This window comes from Watersipora subatra, chromosome 6 (genome assembly GCF_963576615.1).
Source record: "Watersipora subatra chromosome 6, tzWatSuba1.1, whole genome shotgun sequence".
Taxonomy (NCBI): domain Eukaryota; kingdom Metazoa; phylum Bryozoa; class Gymnolaemata; order Cheilostomatida; family Watersiporidae; genus Watersipora; species Watersipora subatra.
The window spans coordinates 3,833,625-3,844,707 of NC_088713.1; positions in this window are offsets into that span (position 1 = coordinate 3,833,625).

Genomic DNA, 11,083 nt, shown 5'->3' on the forward strand with positions numbered 1-11,083 from the left:
GTTATAACCAACTACGTTTATAGCGTTTGCACCAAATATCGCCTGCCCTAAAACAACAAATTGATTCGTTATATAATGCTGCTAATAATTTCCACTTGATAATTGAAAAACTCAACAGTAATATTATTTATAATATATATATATAAATTATTAATTTTACGCGCAATTACTAAAAGTTTACTTTCTTCTTAATATTTTTTCAAATATTTTATACTCCGCTAATTATTTTTTAGGTTTTTAGTGTAGAGTTTTTTGTTATATGCTTTTGCACCTGCTTTTAGTTACTATATATATACATATATATACATATATATATAGTAATATATAGTTTTAATAATTTATATAGTGAAATATATATTATATATATATAACATATTTTGTATGACACTGTTACACACTATTGCATGTTTTATTACGTATTATTAGCCCTAATGTTAATATGATCTATACTGTAACAACTGCTATTAATTTCATGCAAATCAATATTATTTTATTATTCAATTTTTGTTATAAGATTTATATTTTCTCAATTTTTTTGGTTTCTAATAAAATACCTTTAACTTTTAAACTTTCAACGCATCTGATGTTACATATTCTGACAGATTTGTTTCAAATCCAGTTTATTTCGAAAAAATTGTGCTGTTCCAGTAGTGCAGTTTAAATAAAAAAAATTGGCGTTGTAGAAATATTTTTACGACATAATAAATTAATGTTGAAAAATGAACAATGCATGCTTTGTAGACTGATTTACCAATGAAAATATATTTTACAGTTTCTGTGGGTCTCTATAATAATAGTTATCAACTCTTATTAAGAGGGGAAGCAACTCATAATTGTTGACTTTGTTATGTTATTTTGCTTCTAGCAAGCTGGAAGACTAGCTTAGTTATGACAGCGTAAGTAAAAATAGTTTTTTTTAGTTACATGCAAGTCACTGAGTTATCTGAATGGTTACTTGTATAACCCGTAGGTCCTTTCTAACTGTGATTATGCATGTCTGCTATCATTCGGTAATCATTTATCATATCAGCTTTAGGCGATCAAATGAGTACCTGTCATGATAGTCGTATTGGTAGTCGTATCAGTAGTCATATCGGTTGTTGTTTCAATACTCCAATATGCATCATCAATACGATAAGACTGATATACATGTAAGGGGTTGTATAAATACCTGTACAGGCTTATAATAGTACATACACGTATGTCAGTACCTTGATTAGTAGGTTTTTGAGCATCTCATCGATGATCAAAAGTCGTAACGCCTAAATTTCCAGCAGGAAGTTTGCGTTATTGCTAGTTACTTCCATTCTAGACTAATGTTTGGTTGCAGAAATTGCTGATTTTTAAATCAAGTGATTTGTTCATTTTTGTCAATTTATATTTCTACCAGTAATCTAGCATGCTCAGAGGCTACTGAAGCCCGTGAAAAGCTGATAAAGTTAATCAAACAAAAATGAAATAAATAAGTGATGAGATGCTTAAAAATTTGTAGCAATTCCAGAAGTTGCTTTGTGATTCTCTACTTATATTTTTTAGGATGACATAAAAAAGTTTTTACTATTAAATCGAGTTTGTAATAGAAAACCGATTGAACATATTCTTCAACAAAGTTATCTCTCTTTTTTCAATCGTGCACAATTGGCAAGATAATTCAATTATCAAATGAAGAATGACCAGCAGAAAAATTAATTTAAACCGCTTTAACTTTTGCGACTGTGAGATTATTCCAGCCTACAAACACTAGCTATGTTCAAAATATTCAGCCATGATTTTTATGACAGATCTAAAGAGTCAGCCTTACAAAATTTTAAGAAAAGCTCAGCAACTTGGCTACCACATACAATCGTAAAAATACCATAATTTTACTTGTATATAATTGTGATTACAATATTGTTAAAATATTACCTTCATACAAGTGCACTATGTGTGCACTTGTATGAAGGTAAGCCTGAAAGCCGGCTCATACGGTATCCCTATGTGTCAGGCTTGCCCTCTCGGTGATTATCCCTCGACTACTAAATTGATGGTATTAAAGAGGCAATGCGAATATGTCAGAAAACATTACAGATATCAGACTTTTCCAATATTTTGCCATGCATACATGAGATTCTATGCAATATGCATCAATTCGACTATAATAGTTATTGGCGCTCGAATAATTCTTGATATGTATTTTTCTTTATGCCATTTGCTGCTGGATTGGCGTTTCTTTGTTTTAGCGATATCATTGCATAATAAGCACATAATGTCATCAACTATTCACCGATTTAATCCTTTGAACCCTAACAGCATTGCATAAGGTGTGTCTGAAACCCTAACGGCCGAAATACCGGCATTCACTTGGCTCTGTTTACAAAAGCTGTTTCTAAAAACAGCTTAAACCAATCAAATTAATTCTTGTACAAGATGTTAGACAAGAAATTTCATTTCTATTCGTAACAGTCTTTAAATATCTTTATCTAGTTTCTCCGCTATAATAACAATTTTATTAGAATGATATTGCGAAAAAATCGATACGACTCGTTCGTTGGTAGGTCATGGATAATTGTGATGCAAATGAAGGTTTTTATAATACTAACTATAATTTTCCAGTTTTTTTTTAGTCATGAAATGATGATGAATGTCTGCTCGATAAATAGTTTTAGCCCGAATAATGGTGAAGTACTGTTTTTTTCTGTTTGATGACATTTGCTGTGGGTTGTCCAACATTTTTACTAGTGTTTCACCAATTATCATTGTATTATGAGCACATTTCGATATAATTAATAAAAAGTTAAAGGTTGACTTGCAACAAAATTCACATTACAGTTATTTGGTATCAAAAGATTCACCATGTCTTACTCTGTTGTGTTGTAGGTGCAAAATATGTGGAAATATGATTAAAAGCTCTTAAAAGCTAATAAACGAAAAGTCGCCGTAGATTGGAATCTCTTTATTTCTCTGACCTAGTCATGAAATTTATTTATTGTTTTGTCGCGGATGTTCTTACGTGAATTGAAGGGCCAATAAAAAGCTCGATCTAAAACTTATCGTAGCACTAGTTTATGAGAAACACTTCGGGTTTTACCGAAGACCCCGTATCAAATAATTATAGATGCTCGCTACATTACAGTTTTGTTTCGGCCTGGTCTAATCGGCAAGTCGTAATCTGATCATGTGACCCAATACATCGCAAATAATTTTTGCAGCACTTTTCGATTATCACAGGTGACCAACAGGCTCGTCATGATTGTCAGCCAATGATATGTACTCCTTCGAGGTAAGGCTAAAAAATTAAATGAATTTTTATGGCACTGCTAAAAGTGACAGCATTTACAATGACGATGAAACAGACGCGTAAGAACAATAGACATTGTTTTATTGAATGCGTGAAGTATATTTGTGAAAATATTTTGACGAATAAGGCTGCATGAAAGTGTAAACAGAAACCATCTAACACAGCTACGTCGCATTTGAGCCGTTTTGGAAAGAGAATCCAAACTACGATGGTCTCGTGTGGCTGCGATTAACTGTTCGTTTTTTAGCTTTTAAGAGCTTGTAATCACATTCCCACATATTTGGCACCAACAACACAACAGAGTAAGACATGGTGAATCTTTTGATATCAAATAACTGTAATGTGAATTTTGTTGCAAGTCAACCTTTAAGCATTTTGGATTGTTGGACAAATTGCCCAGGGTTACTGACACACATTGACATGCACGGCCAGGGTACAAAAGGTTGAACGAAAATGGGTTTGTGCTAGCGTAAACATCATTATTACAGGTGATCATAGATCTACTGTTGAATTAACGCCTATACTTACTGCAATATAGTGTTAACAAGGCTAAGGGTATGACCCCACATAACGATTTTTTGTTGATTTTGACCGAAATCACAAAATGAACAGAAAACACAGAACTATTCGGCTGAAATTCACAGAATTGTCAAAGCTGTGCATGCGTACCAAAGTAGTGGACAAAATGCTTTTAATTGGCTAAACAAATTATTAGTGATCCCGATTTTAGCAGCTTTTACAATTTATATAGTCCAAGACACGTATTATGACACACAATGAAAGTACCAGAGCAATTCGACTTAGTACATACGATGCAACTGCCTACAGTGCGCTATTGTTGACTCTTTATCGTTTGGGCACAATGGTTACAGATTGTTTCTTTTTTAATAACAATTTCTTTGTAGCTGCAAAAGTTCTGTTGTAGAAAGAGTTACCATCTTTAGCGCAATAAAGTCAGTTGCATCGTATTTACTATGGCAAATCGAGTTGTATTTTTTTGCATGTCACGTTATGTGCTTCGGACTATATAAATTGCCAAAGCTGCTAGAATCATGCTCGCTAATAATTTGTTTAGCCAATTACATGTAAAAGCGTTTTGTCGACGGTTTTGGGTGTGCATGCACAGCTCTGACATTTTTGTGAATTTTGGCCAATTAATTTGGTGTTTGTCGCTCATTTTGTAATTTCAGCCAGAATCAAGGAAAAAATCATTACGTGTGGCCGTACCTTTATACTAGTCAACAGGCAGCCAAACTACTGGATAATATTTTTACTATCAAATTAAAATCTATTGCAAACTAAAATCAATTTTGCATATACTCGATTGGGCACTTGCGAAGCGCTTCAATTCTATTGGCTTAGTTCTCACAGTTTTAGAAACACTATGGTGGATTTTTCTTTAATTCAAGCGTACAATTGAACATCAAAGATAATAGCGCAGGGTAGGACTCATTGAAAACAGATACTTCATGATTATTCCCTAGCAAAGACCATGGCTAAAGATCTTCATGATTAAGTCAAATATATCGGGATGTATTATACTAGTTTATGTTAATATATATGCTACTATAGTATATTATTACATTTTACTTTGTATAAAATTATACCAAGTAAATTGCTTTATATCTTGCTATAATTATGTTCTATATCTTCTATATCTACCCTTATGTATAACATAAAGGTGTAGAAATGTCTATATTTATCGTATCGTCTCCAAACACCACTGTCCTTTATAACATTCGGGCCTTTTTCATAAACTACCAATTGCAGGTAATACTTGCCTGGTCACGGAGAAGCGAACTAAAGGCCGTGTCGACCATAGTCCGTGCTCGGGTAGCAATGACATTTTCGTTAGTTCAATATAAAACTACATGTATATACGGTACAGTAATTCATATAATTTAATGAGTACAATTTAAATATAATTCACATACTACAGTTAATACACAAACAAAACTTAACATAAATGAAACAATAAGAATGAAAGTGTTATCGTGTGTTCTTTTAGTTTATTATTATTATTATTATTATTATTATTATTATATTTTCCCACTTAGACCACACCGCAGGTGCGTAATGAGCGTGGGAACATGGTGTGTTTACACTAATAAATGGTTTCACAATAAGATTTTTTAAAATTATATTGTGTATTTCTATTTATTTATTTATATATACATATATATATTTTTTTACATACATTTATTTTATTCTGTCCTAAGGATTCATCTTATCAGGATCTTAACTCTTAGTGTACGGGGCCAAAAGGACTGATAGAATACTTTTGTTCTTATATATGGAGTATAGGTGTAGTTGTAGTACTTCTTTGTAGATCAACGGCTATCGGTTTCATTACAAATTTTATTACATTAAAAAGTAAGAACTATTCAATAGATGGTAAAAAATATACATGTACAAAGCAATATGTTTATAATAATTATTATCAATCAAGCGCAAAGTTTATGTTAGACACTTATGTATTCGCCTCATCTAACTTTCGCGTTTTCGCGGAGTCATCCTCTCGCGAAAATTTCATGAGCGAAACTAAACTATCAGAACGAGCGAGCAAAAATGCGGAATTAAATAACTTTGTTCATTGATAGTTCAAGAAACAAATGGCAGCAAGCGATCAAATTGCGTTATCGATCTCGGCCACACAATTCTACCTGCGGTTTACAATTACAAACTAGTTTCAAATTGAAAATTTTTTTCTTACCAGTGAACTGGACCTGAGGAATCTAATTATGTTTGTTCCAATGCATTTATTTTTACATCACTATATTTTCGCACTCATCAGAGATGCGAAATTAAGTAGCATCGAAATTTTACTCTGTATGCTACTCACGAAACTAAATGCTAGCGAAATATAAATGTCCTAGGGTATATGTTTTATATGTTTTATATATTGTCATACATTACAGTGTAATGTACTATATTGCACTATCTAATATCATATTAAATGTATTACAGGATGCTTTTAAATCCTATCAAAACAACGGTATTCATGTGTAATAAGTTGGTGCACAAGTATTCCTAAAAAAAGGTGATTAAGTAGTACAGTGTTAGCATGCTTGGTTTTGAATCTGAATATCCTGGTACAATTCTTTGTTGGGTTAATATTTTTTTTAACCCTCCTAGCATCGCTTGGATGGCTGTGAGAAGGCATACATAGCTCTAATTATAGTAAATAATCTGTTGTAAAAATTCATGAAATATTGTGTTGTAACGAATAGTTTGGAATTACATATTTTTATATTATGTAGTATTTTATTAAACTGTGGAAATTTATGACAAATGCATTCAAACGTAAAAATAATTGATTTGCTCATGGACCTTTGTCAGAGTAATTACCATGTCAAAAATGCACTCATGACTCGATATATGAGTGACTAACATACGAGAACATTGAGATACGAGCAGAATTTCGAGCAAGTCTTTTCCTTGAGGTGCGAGTAATCTTTGAAATATGAGCCAGTTTTTGATGGCCACTATATGGCCAAGTATGGGAGAAGCTGCTTTCGAGAACAGCATCACTCTATTATTATCTATTGTTATTTTCTATTGATATTAAAACTTTGAAACACCGGCTAAGAGGTATAGTGAAAGCGAGGCAAAAAGCGCTAAACCAGAAACAAATAATAAAAAGTTAAAACAAAAAAATGAAAGTAAATTTAGCAAAAGATTTAAACTTAGCTTTAAGTCTGGGTTTAATAAGCTAAATTTATTTGAACTAGATTCAAACTTTTTAGTATGTAAGTCACAAAATTTGAGTGTACCTCATGCTTTGCTCTCAAGTCTCTCTCAGACGTCGTTAGTCATTATGTGCGTCTCAAGCGTAAAAACTTTCAGTAGTACACATAATAATATTTTTCATTGCGGATTTAAACAACTAAATAGATAATTGTTAAGTTGTTAGAGTAAGAGCTGAATTACAACAGCTAAAACAAGTTTTTCTACCATAATATCCTATTTTATGTAGTTTTTTTCATAGTATAGTAATAGATTATTATGTATTTAGATATTCTATATAAGAAATAGTGCCTTGAGGTACAAGAAATTGACATATAATTTGAGTCCTAGCATGCATTAAGCTCGTATGCCGAGGCTATATAGCTGTATAGCTATATAGATAAATAGGCTATACTAGGCTATACTAGGCTATATAGGCTATATATAAGCTATATATACTAGAAATTCCCCTGTCATACAGCCCACGACCAAGGTGATACTGGAAAAAAGAAAGGGTACTGATAGTTGAGAAATGCAATATTAGCAGTCAAATAGGATAACTGCAATGGTAGCTGTAATGTACTGGGTGTGGGTGTTATGTGCACAACAAACAACAATAATGAAAGGAAAAGATTATATGTTTATATTTTTACCCATGCAATAGGAGAAATGCAATATTAGCCAATATTAGAAGTAAAATGCACTGATATTAGTAGAATAACCAATATTATTAATATAGTAATAATAGAAAACCATCGCACAATTTTGTTTACATTTCAAAACGTCATAGCTAACAATATCAAGAAGTTGTGATATTTATATAGATTTTTAGAAAATCTATTTACCAAAACTATTTAGAAAAAATAATAACAGTAACATATTACCCATCATCGATGTTGTTAGTGTGACTATTACACTTCAATAGTCATCCAAACTTTTAATTAAATATTGTAATAATCTCATAAGAATCGTTAGAAAAAATATCATCGTCATTTTCTTTACTTTCACTGCTTTGGACATCAGTTAGAATACCAAAGTATTTAAAAGTCTCCAAAATGTCAGTTACTTTGAAATCGGCAAAAAGAAATGATTTCTGTACTTCTACGTTAATTACAGAAACTTTCGGCAATTCGACAATGCTATAGACTGGTGAAATGTGCATGTTATTTTTTCGTGAAATGCGCATGCCTTAATGGTTCTATTCTCTGTCGCTCGGCGTTTCGTTTGCCGGTCTTAACTTTTATTAAACCAAGGTTTTCAAGCGTTTTGTGACGATTTTCAGCCAAATTAATCTGTCTATTTGTGTATAATCCGGTCAGATGGGTAAGTTTTAAGAGACTGTCGACAATTTACAAAGACTTGGTAACATATTTAAATAGGCTTATATGTGTTTTGTATCGTTATTATATTTTAACGACTCTACAGAGCGATGATTAAATTTGTTGATGATATTTTGATCCAAGGGTTTGCGACGTTGTTAATGAATAATTTTTTGTAAGTTGTGTGCACATGCATTTATCATAAAAACTCTCAAACTTCGCTCCGCTCATTTGGTCGTGGGATGACTGTATTGCTAAAAGCTGTAGGTAGAAAGTATCTCCAAGTCTTTGGATAGACATAGGACTAAAGGATTGTTTATCTTGTCTCATGAGAGATACTTTTTGGTCATGCCTCTTTGGGCGCATAGAAAATAAGCTTTGAAGAACAACGGAAAAAATAAAAGAGTGATGAATATAGTCTTTGATACTTACGGAAATTCATTATATTTATTTTAGTGAATGTCATTCTATTGGTCAACTGCGAGCTATAGTACAAGTCACGCAATTCTGGGATTTCAATTGGATGAAGACACAGCTCCGTTAACCTAAAAAAGTTTCTTTAAAAAAACTAGCGAATAAAACTTTATACAATGCTAGTAGGCCTATTGTGGTAGTCTAGTCTGTCGAGAGAGGTTATCAGGTATGCAAATAAAGCACAGAGAATAAGTAGCTGCACAATTATTTTTAAAACATACATGGTAATAGATTGTTACAGCTGTTAGTGTTGGTCTACCGACTGAATGCTGAAAGTTCGAGTACCGTTAAAAGCAATCTTTTATCCCAAACTCTAACTCTAGTTTCAGACAGACAGACAGACCAACAGATAGACAGACAGATAGACAGACAGATAAACAGATAGACCGACAGATAGACAGACAGATAGACAGACAGATAGACAGACAGACAGATAGATAGACAGACAGATAGACAGACAGACATACAGACAAACAGACAGATAGACAGACAGACAGATAGATAGATAGACAGACAAATAGACAGACAGACAGACAGATAGACAGACAGATAGACAGACAGATAGACAGACAGATAGACAGACATATAGACAGACAGACAGACCGGTGGACAAACAGATAGACAGACATGCAGACAGGCAGACATACAGACAGATAGACAGATAGACAGACATACAGACAGACACAGGTTTCATTATAGTAAAGATTGTGATTGTCTTTGCCTTCTGAGTAGTGAGGCATACATGTAACGACACATAAATAAACAAATGAAATATAACTTAGGTGACTGATTTTACAGAATTTTTTTCAAAATCTTAGATTAACACAAATTTCAATTATTCTGCTTAAAAGGAAGTTAATTTTAAAGTGATAACAACTGAAACACAAAATTAAACGAGGACAGTTATAAAATGTCACATATTCAATAAATTGACCAAATGACTGATGTCAATTGCGAGTGACACGCAAAATGTGGTGAAATACAATTGTTCGTTTTTCGGGTTATCAAACAGCTGCTAAAGTTTATTGGTAAAACCTTCATGGGTCAGTAGCTTATATGACATTGAGACTTTATGGAAACACACACAGGCTTGCTGCTATTTGATGTATATTTAGTAAATAGATTAAATTATACTATATCATACAATGCCATGTTATACTATATTATTTTGCAAATCATGACTAAAGTAGACAATAATCCTTAATATTCTTGAGAGAATCAGTGTCAGAACAGCAAAATGATGAAAAGTGTTAGTCTTTAATCATTAGATCAAGGAAGAGAGATGATTAAATTTCATTGAATAGTTAAAAAGCGGTATCGAGCTATTCTTCTACAAAATTATATTTCTATTACTAGCTATTATTCTATTTAATATTTTTATTATTTTATAAACCAGCTCATTGCTAGAGACTTTAATATTAGTAGACTGTGCACTCTTTTGCTTTAACGACGAGACTGACAGTGTATTGTTATACGTATTTAAATGAAAGCAAGTTAAAACCTGAAACACAGCGAAGACGAGATGTCTGTAACGGAGATGGGAAAAGGGTTATTGTATTTCAGGTTGGACCTAAAAACTTTAAAATAAATCTAACAGAGTTAAGACACGATACCATCACCCCGACAAGAATAAAAAACTTGGAGGTTCCACTCGTTCTCGGTGGAAAGTCATTCGAATGACTCGCCTATATTGCTTATTCATATGGTAGGCGGTTACAAATTTTTTGCAAGTTTAAGATTTGTTTTGTTTATTTTCTGAAAAAACAAAGCAGTTTCCATTTTACTGAGAATTTATACCATAAAATCTTTATATCCAGTTTTTCAAATTTGCGGTTTAGCATGGTTAAAAAAGTTGTAAGCAGTGACCTAAACGTATTTTTGCTAGCGAAATTCTTCAACATTGATCTTCAGATATTTTTGATAACTCTATTTTTTTACTAAAAATCGGGTTCTGTTTTTTTAAAGCTGCAAAAAAGATAGCTTTATTCTTTTGCAGCAAGTTTTGCCAAACTAGAAAAAAGTATTAGACCTAGCTTATGCACTTCAAATGTATTTGTTCACATACAAGATTTTTGGCTATTTTAAAAAAACTGTAGGCTCTATTGAAGAAGCCAGACAAAAGTTTTAGCTTTGAAAGCAAAAATACAGAGTGTGCATCAACCAAAAACCTTTTGGCCAAAATTGAGCCGGTCAAAAAAAGCAAAAATAATTTTATTGAAAAAGAGTAGTAAACAAGTTTTCCTCAGAATAGTGACAAGACTACTGTATTGGGAGGATTTTATTTACT